Source organism: Chelonia mydas, chromosome 3, assembly GCF_015237465.2.
Source record: "Chelonia mydas isolate rCheMyd1 chromosome 3, rCheMyd1.pri.v2, whole genome shotgun sequence".
NCBI lineage: Eukaryota > Metazoa > Chordata > Testudines > Cheloniidae > Chelonia > Chelonia mydas.
Genome location: NC_057851.1, coordinates 63,882,773 through 63,891,589, shown reverse-complemented (window position 1 = coordinate 63,891,589; position 8,817 = coordinate 63,882,773).

Genomic DNA, 8,817 nt, shown 5'->3' with positions numbered 1-8,817 from the left:
TCTGGTGATGGGACACCTAGAAATACCTGAAATAGATAACACCAGGCAGTCAGTTAGGTGGCAGGAGATTCTGAAATCTGAAGTGTTTTCTTCCTCATCTCCATAAGATGGGGCAATAGCTCCTCTAGCAGGCTGATGTTTGAGTGCTCATACTTGAATCAAATGAACTGTAAGTCTCTCTTCAATTCTTACCGCTGTCGTTTGCAGCCTTATATGCCTGCAAACATCAGTCAAATCTTCCTTTGTGTAGATTAGGATTTTAAAAGGTGCCGGGGAAACCTCCAGAGAAAGTTAATTAATCTTCATTTAACTTATAAGTGGAACCAGTTAAGGAGGTGATAAGAGAACAAAGAGAATTTTGCAATGTTTCATAACCAATTATTTTTGCTGTGTCTACCAAGGGTAGTGCTACAGCTTTTTATGCTGCGGTTCATTCAGTCAAATATTGTCGGATTTGATGTTAGGGTCTGTGCTGATCTGTAAGCTGTTTAGGTGGATATTATATTATCATTATCATCCTTATTATAATTTACTGTCAGTGCAGCACTAGCAGAGATGCTGGACAGCATGTTTTTGTCACTGTAGAATGGTGAGAATTTTGCTATGTATAGGGGAAATGGCTGTAGCTACCTCTAAGATACCCTAGAGCAGAGGATGCGTTCATACTGTGGTCCTTTTCATACCCTATTTCTACAGGAGGTCATGGAAATAGATACTGGGTTTTCTCTTTAAAGTGTTTCAACTGGATGAGGTTATGAAGCCAGGGGCCCACTGTGGAAGCCTCTGTGAAACTGCATTGCCCCAGGTGAGTTTACCAAAGGATTGTATGTGAAGGAGGCAAAATACCTCCCTGAATAGCTCAGAGCACAGGGGCATTTGCAAGCCTGCTTTTTTTAGTGAGACAAGTCTGTTCCTTCCTGCCCCCACTGAGACAACATGCACCTCTGGGGTGTATGGCTTGAGCAATTTCTGTGCTCTCCCAAGTCTAGGAACTACAATTGTAAGTGGCCCTTATGCAGGATGTTCAAGGGGTAAGGGGCCCCTCCTGTATACTAGCACAAGGGCCATGGATTAATGGCTAAACAGTTTCACTAAAGCAGTCAGCCATTAATCAGAAGTTTGATAATAGCAAATGAAAGCATGGTATATAGACATTTACTAATGATTCCTGATTCCTTTTGTTGCACAGAGAGTACATAAAATGGAAAATATGCATTGAATACATGAATTGAGTGACAGGTGCTCATGAGCATGGATCCAACAAAGCTGGGCTTTTGTGCGTTCCATTTGCTGGCTATATGCATATATGTTAGAGTCTGTGTCCCAAGTGAAATAGGGTGTCACTTACACAGTGTAAGATTAGATAAGTATACAAAAAGTTATATTATCTTTGCTAAAGAAAATATATGCTTTGCAGTTTGTGTGAAGTGCAGGTCCTGTTAGCAGTTGTGGGAAGGCCTTGAAATAATGTGGCATAATTGGAAAAACTGGATTTGGAAAGTAATGGATAAGATGGAGAAAATGTCCTTGAAGAGGAGGCTCCAGTTACCAAGGTTGGTTCCAAGTGGTGTAAAGAAAGAAATTCCCCAGCAGTCACTTAAGGTCAGTAAAAATGTATAAAAGGGGGAGCTCTTAGAGAAGTTATATTCAATAGGTGGCCCATGGACCAAATGTGTCCAGCCAAAGCTTCCTGTGTGGCTAACAAACTGACCTTTAAAAATGTTTATTATTAAATTAGACTGGCGGCTGTCAGCCCCAAACCGTGCCTCCTGGAGCTGAACTCAAAGAAAAGGCAGCAAAATACAAGTTCTCCCAAGGTGCCATTTTCCCTAAGGCCAGCCCTGGACCTCATTTTTTTCCTTAGTGATGGAAATGAAGCAAAAAATGAATGCAATTGGGAGTAAATGTTGCAAAGTCAACAGCAAAAACTGAGCTTTTAACCCAAATTGGACACCTCATTATGCCATCTCATTTAAATGCAAAACCTTTGTGTTTAATATGCCAAACCACTGTTATCATGTTCTAAAGTTATCAACATGAGGCACCACTTTGAATCAAAGCACAGAAACTTCAGTGTAGCCTATCCTTCTGGCAGTGTTGCAAGATGTGACAAAACTGAAAATCTGAAGTATTCATATCACATTTCAAATGTCATTCTCACATCAGCGACTATATAGGAAAAAGCAATAGCTGCTTTTCTTCAGAGAATGTGGTTACTTGCTAAAAAGAAATAGCCTTTCCTGGATGCTGAGCTTGTGAAGGAGTGCACATTGGAAATGGTGGAGGAGCTTTTTGCTGGCGATAAAAACAAAGATGACGTGAACCGTGTGAAGCAAGTTCCCCTGTCTGATTCCACTGCAGTGCAAAGATTGGAGGTTATTTACAAGGATTTTTTTTGTCAGAACTGCTTTCTGATTTAAAAAATGCAAAATATTTGTCTCTTGCAGTGGATAAATCAAGCAATTTAAGTGACACGGTTACCTTATTTTTAGGTGCCAATTAAATTAGCCTACAATAGCACTTCTAATTTAACAAGAGGGTAACAAGATTGTGTCCCGCCCTAAAGGAATTGCCAGGGTGTTACCAGGGGGCTTGCCTCCAGCCCGCAGAGGGCTCCTCAGAGCCATAGGCGCCGACTGGAGCAAGCACGGGGAAAAATTGGCGGGTGCTCTGCACCCACCAGCAGCCAAGCTCCCCTCCCTGCCCCACCTCACCTCTGCCTCTTCCCCTGAGCGCGCCGCGTGCCTGCTTCTCCGCCTACCTCCCAGCACTTGCTGCTGCAAAACAGCTGTTTCGCGGTATAACAAGCTCCGGGAGGGAGGGGGAGGAGTGGGAACAGGGTGCGCTCAGGGGAGGAGGCGGGGAAGAGGTGGGGTCGGGGTGGGGCTTTGGGGAAGGGGTTGGAATAGGGGCAGGGAGGGGGCGGAGTTGGGGCGGGGACTTTGGGGAAGGGGTTGGAATGAGGGTGGGGCAGGAGCGGAGTCAGGGCAGGGCCGGGGGAAAGGTGAGTGGAGCACCCTTCGGCGCCAGCAGAAGTCGGCAACTATGCCCAGAGCAAGCTAGTCTTGCTAACCCTTGAAAGCATACGGATACAGCCTTCCGCTCAAGGATTGACACATGCAAGCAGAAATTCTTTGAAAACCAAAGAATTATTTATTTAACAGAAATAAAAAAAATTACAGTGAGTTTAATAAAACGAGGAAAAAAATACATAGGATTCAATAAAATACAATAGAATTACATTTAAGAATTGTACAATAAAGCGATGCAACAAAATAAAAGACATAGACTGTATAAAATATCTAACACATACAGAGAATACAGTAGTTCCAATGTAATAAGCATATAAGATCCTGCATACACAAAGGCTTTAGTCTTAGTGTTACAGTCTAACACCATACTTAATACAATGTAGTATACATGGCCTCTACATACACATACACAGAAACCATTATCATGTCACAGATTAAAACAAACATTTACTTAACCCTAACCTTAACATTTAACACTAAACATTTAATATTTAACAGCCAGTGCTCACAGGATAAGCGCCGCAGGATGGGCAGGGGAGATCTCATTCAGAAGCACTGTATTTTCCACTGAATGCATCCGATGAAGTGAGCCGTAGCTCATAAAAGCTTATGCTCAAATAAATTTGTTAGTCTCTAAGGTGCCACAAGTACTCCTTTTCTTTTTGCGGATACAGACTAACACGGCTGCTACTCTGAAACCATTCAGAAGCAGGTATCCAACTTTATTAACCAACACACCCAGGTACCCTTAAAGAAAATAATTTATGAAATTAGACTTACACTCTCACACCAAAATCTTTCTGACTCATCTTAGGTCCTTCTGCTCTGTCAATATAAAAGATTAAGATGTCAGCACCTAGAGAAGATGGTTGTTGCTGACAGGTCACGGCGGTTATCTGCCAGAGCTGCTGCAGTAGTGGTTAGCTGCGTCATAGCTGCCTTATAAGCTGCTGCCCTCTAGAGCAGTGGTTCTCAAAGCTGGTCCGCCACTTGTGCAGGGAAAGCCCCTGGTGCGCCGGACAGGTTTGTTTACCTGCCGCGTCCGCAGGTTCGGCCGATCGTGGCTCCCACTGGCCGCGGTTCGCCGCTCCAGGCCAATGGGGGCTGCGGGAAGGGAGGCCAGTACGTCCCTTGGCCCGCGCTGTTTCCTGCAGCCCCCATTGACCTGGAGCGGCAAACCGCGGCCAGGGGGAGATGCGATCGGCTGAACCTGCGGACGCGGCAGGTAAACAAACTGGTCCGGTGCGCCAGGGGCTTTCCCTGAACAAGCGGCGAACCAGCTTTGAGAACCACTGCTCTAGAAGGTTCTACTGCTATTGCTCCTGCAGGTAGCTGTTTGAGTTGCTATGGAAGCTGTTGCCATGGAGACTTAGAAATCTGTTGCTGCTGCTGCTTCTTCCTGAGGCGTCTGATCTTCACAAACCCCCTCAAACCCTACATCTTCAGCCTGCTAGCTGTTGGCCTTATATACTGGTTGCTCTCTCAAGGTCAGCTCGTCTCAGTCAATCAGCTTCTAGCTTTTCTAGCTCCTCCCCATTATGTCATACCTATTTTTAGATACAGCTCCTCCCCCGACACCATCTTGGGTAGAGCTCCTCCCCATTCTATTTTTTAGATAGCAAAGTTCCTCCCTATGAGTTGCTGGAACCTTCTGGAATTTTCCCCTCTCTAAATTTAAACTATGTCATCCCAGTCTTGCCATTTTGATCCACCATGTTGGATTCTCTAATTTTAAACTATCACTAATTTCTACTTATTTAAAGCCTAAATCATAGAACTTATTACTGTTTTACGCAAATCAAAGTATCCTGATACTGTCACCACCTTAATTATATCAAATGTTTGCGATATTTAAACCCTTTTTCAGTTTTTCTCTGCCAGTGTTTATCAAGGTGCTGCAAGGTTTTTCAAAACAGCTAAAAGCAAAATCTCTTGTTACAACACTGCCCAGCTATTTTGTTACATTTTATGATGGTGACATTTTGAAGGAAAATTTTTTGTGCTTAATACCATTAGAAACCTACACCAGAGGAGAGATCATTTCTGAAAAGGTAAAAGGCTTTTTTGAAAAAAATGGTTTAGATCTGCAAAAGTAAACTTGCTTGTTACATATGGCAGTCCCTCCATGGCAGGGAAAGAGAAGGTCTTTGCTTCATATTTGGCTGTGATACACCCTTCATTAAATACACTTCACTGCATCATTCACCAGTGTCCTGTGCAGTAAGTTGTCTGGGAACTTGAAAAAAAACAGTGGGTATTGTGATCAGACTAGTGAACTACATACGCTCAACTTCTATCTTACAACATAGTCTTCTTAAAGCTCTTTTACAAGACGTTTCAGCCGAATACAGTAACCTGTTGCAACACAACAATGTTTGCTGGTTAAGTAGGGAGCGTGTGTTAGAGAGGTTTTGTGTGCTTCAAAAAAATATATAGAATTTTTTGCAAACCACATGACCAAAAAGGTTTGTGAGTTCCTGGAATTTATGAATGATGTCCCCTCTATGTCACAGGTAGCTTTTCTGTGCAATATTACTGGTCACTTGAATTCCCTCAACTTGCAGTTCCCAGGCCATGCAAGCAGTGTTGGGGATCTGTTTGAAAAAGTGTGTGCCTTTCAGAGAAATCCTGAAATCTTTCAGACAGATGTAACAAGAAAGATGTTGCACTTTCCCATATTATGTGTTGTTGCTACAGGGGAAACTTAGATGAAAATGATGCAAGAATTCCTAAACAATCTGATTGGAAATTGTAAAATGCAATTTGAGAATGTTAAAATTTCAAAGGATTTGCTTTTATTTGTTTGTAATCATTTGTTATCTCTGCCGATGGACCTTAGCCTCTGAAGCAAAGAACATTCTCGATTCAATTGATGAAGGTGCATTTCAATTTGAAATTGTAAGGTTCCAGAGCTCAGATGTTTTGAAGTCAAAATTCAGAGAAGTAGGACTTTGTGATTTCTGGATTCTATATGCTGACCAGTTTCAGAATAGCTAGAATCTAGCCGTCTGTCTTTTAACGATGTTTGGATCAACGTACCTCTGCAAATCTGGGTTTTCTACCATAAACATTATAAAAAACCAACACCACAATTGCCTGACAGATGAGCATCTTCAACCACGCATGTGCCTTGCCTGGACCTCCTATAAACCACTCTTCACAAAGCTTGCCAGAGATCATCGATGTCACCTCTCCCATTAGAGATTGCCACAAATACAGGTAACAATGTTGATTTATAAACTTTGTTAAAAGATACTAACACTTATGTTGCAATCAAGGTCTTTATTTATTGGCAGCTGAAGTTTTTATTTTATTTTATTTTGTCACCCTTCTGCGCAAATGGCCTGCCTCTTATCATAAAATTCTCAAATCGGTCCACAGGTAGATCTAATTAAGTATCACTGTCTGAGAGGGTTTGTTACTAGCACCTGCCTGACCAAGTTGGAGCCAGCCAACATGGGTTTAAGCACGCTGGGTCTAGTTCTGTTGTAAGTATCTGATCACTACGTATGACTACATGTGACTATATGTGTGTGATTACTGTGTAGACACTGAAGGCACGTTTGGAGCAGCTGAATGAAGACCAATTAGCCTTTGGATTAAATAAAGGAATTTCTGGTTAAATTGGCGTCGTGATGATACTCTGTAATAATTCATTCCAACACCCAGTAAATTACGTAACTATGATAGGCACATTTACAAACCGGAAATAAAAATGAATTTTCCCATCCTTTCTCCCTCTGAAAGCTTTACAATATGAGTGAAGAAAAATAGTTTCAATGCCTCCACCCAGTTCAATATTCCCATATAGTTTAATGTTTTCCCTTTTTTGTTATCTCTCTCTGGAGAGTCCTTAGCTTAACGTTTGTTTCCTTTCCATTCCAAATTCTGTGAAAGAACTTTAGCACGTGCAAGGAAAGGAGAAGGGCAGCACAGAGAAACTGGCTCTCACTGCACACTACTCAGCAGAGTCGGTACCCAAATAACAGCGGACCCCCCATCCTCATAATGTGAGAGTAGGGCTGGGGAGGAATACATAGTCCCTTGGCGTCAGCCTGATTTAGTGCAGTAGTAATAGAAGAGGGAAAACAAGCAGCAGTTTCTCCATCAGCAGGAGGCAGAGAAATAAAAAAATCAGGGATAAGTACAATTGTCTTGTAGCAATTTGACAACTATAGATGTTAATGAACAAGGCAGTGCTCAAATTCTGTAGGATAACTCGGGTGAAAACCTAGCCCCATTGACGTCAATAGTTTTGCCATTGACTTCAGTGAAGCCAGGATTTCACCTGTGGCGTATTTACTTGAACCAGGGATAGGGAACCCTTAAATGGTTCACACTTCAGATTCAGGTTGGGGAGGCATCCAAAAATTTGTATTCTCATCTGAAATTCATCCAGAGCTCTTGAGTCTACACAACTGGGATTGAAGTTTTCTTTGGAGATTTCTCTGACACTTCCATTTGCAGTCCTAACAGAAATGGTGCATGAATATCCTCTCTCATGGTATTGGGCACTTTCGGCAACAGTCTCAGCTGGAAATTGGAAGTTTAAAAAAATCCCGTATCAGAATATTTCAAAACCTTATGGACAGGTTGGGAATTCCTCTGTGGTTCTAAACCTAGAACAAGGGAAGGGGTTGCTGCTGGTCTGTTTTACCTGAGATTATAATGTCTCTATTCTGCTTCCATAGACAGAAAGAAGCCATCTACTTTCAGTCTAAAATGACATTTGTTTGTTTTAAATTTAAAAAAAGAAGAAAAAACAAAAATGTAATTACGAGAGAGCGAAGTGTGTGTGAGCATCTCTTTTGTAACAGACTGCAACAAGTCTGAGAACAAAATGGTGGCTGTTTTTACACATTGGCGGGATTCTTAGAAATGTAGAGGTACAGTATACAGATGTACTAGTTTCATAGCTACATGTATCACAGTATCCCGTCTCAGAAGGCTAAAGTATTGGTTTTGCTTTGAAGCTTTTGGGGATTTGCCTATGTAATTTCCGATAAAGCAATGTGCAGTCCCCATGTATTACTAGAGTCATGTCTGACTAGTTGTTATAGGTAGAGCTGTGTGAAATTTTTTGGATGAAACCTTTTTTTGCTGAAAAATGCAGATTTGGGTCGGCTGAAATCACAGGCGCTGGCTTCCTCCTGGCCCCAGGGGTGCTCAACCCCGCTCCATGCCCCACCTCCACTCTACCCCTTCTCCCAAACCTCTGCCCCCACTCCACCCCCACCACGCCTCTTCCCCACTTTTCCTGTATAGTTCCGTCCCCTCCCCTGAGCGCACTCAGTCCCTGCTCCTCCCCCTCCCCCAGTGCCTCCTGCACACCATGGAACAGCTGATCTGCGCGGGCAGGAGGCTCTGGGAGGGAGTGGGAGGAGCTGACTGCCGGTGGGTGCTAAGCACCCACTAATTTTTTTCTGTGGGTGCTCTAGCCCTGGAGCACCCATGGAGTCGGCGTCTATGGCTGAAATATTTCATGACTCTGTGTCAAATTTACCAAATTATTTTGGTTAGGGGAAAAAGCCATACCAAAACAAACAAATCTGCAAATATTGAAATGTTTTGTTCTGATATTTTCAAAATAAAATGTTTTGACTTTTCAATTTGAAATGACTTTTCATTTCAAATTTTATGTCAATTTTATTTTTAAATGTAAGCAACCCCAGAAAACAAAATAAAATATTTCTTTTCAGGTCGAACTAAACATTTTGTTTGACCCAAACATTTTTGACTTTTTTTGGTTTGACAAAAAAAAAATTTTTTAATTTCATTTTGGCTT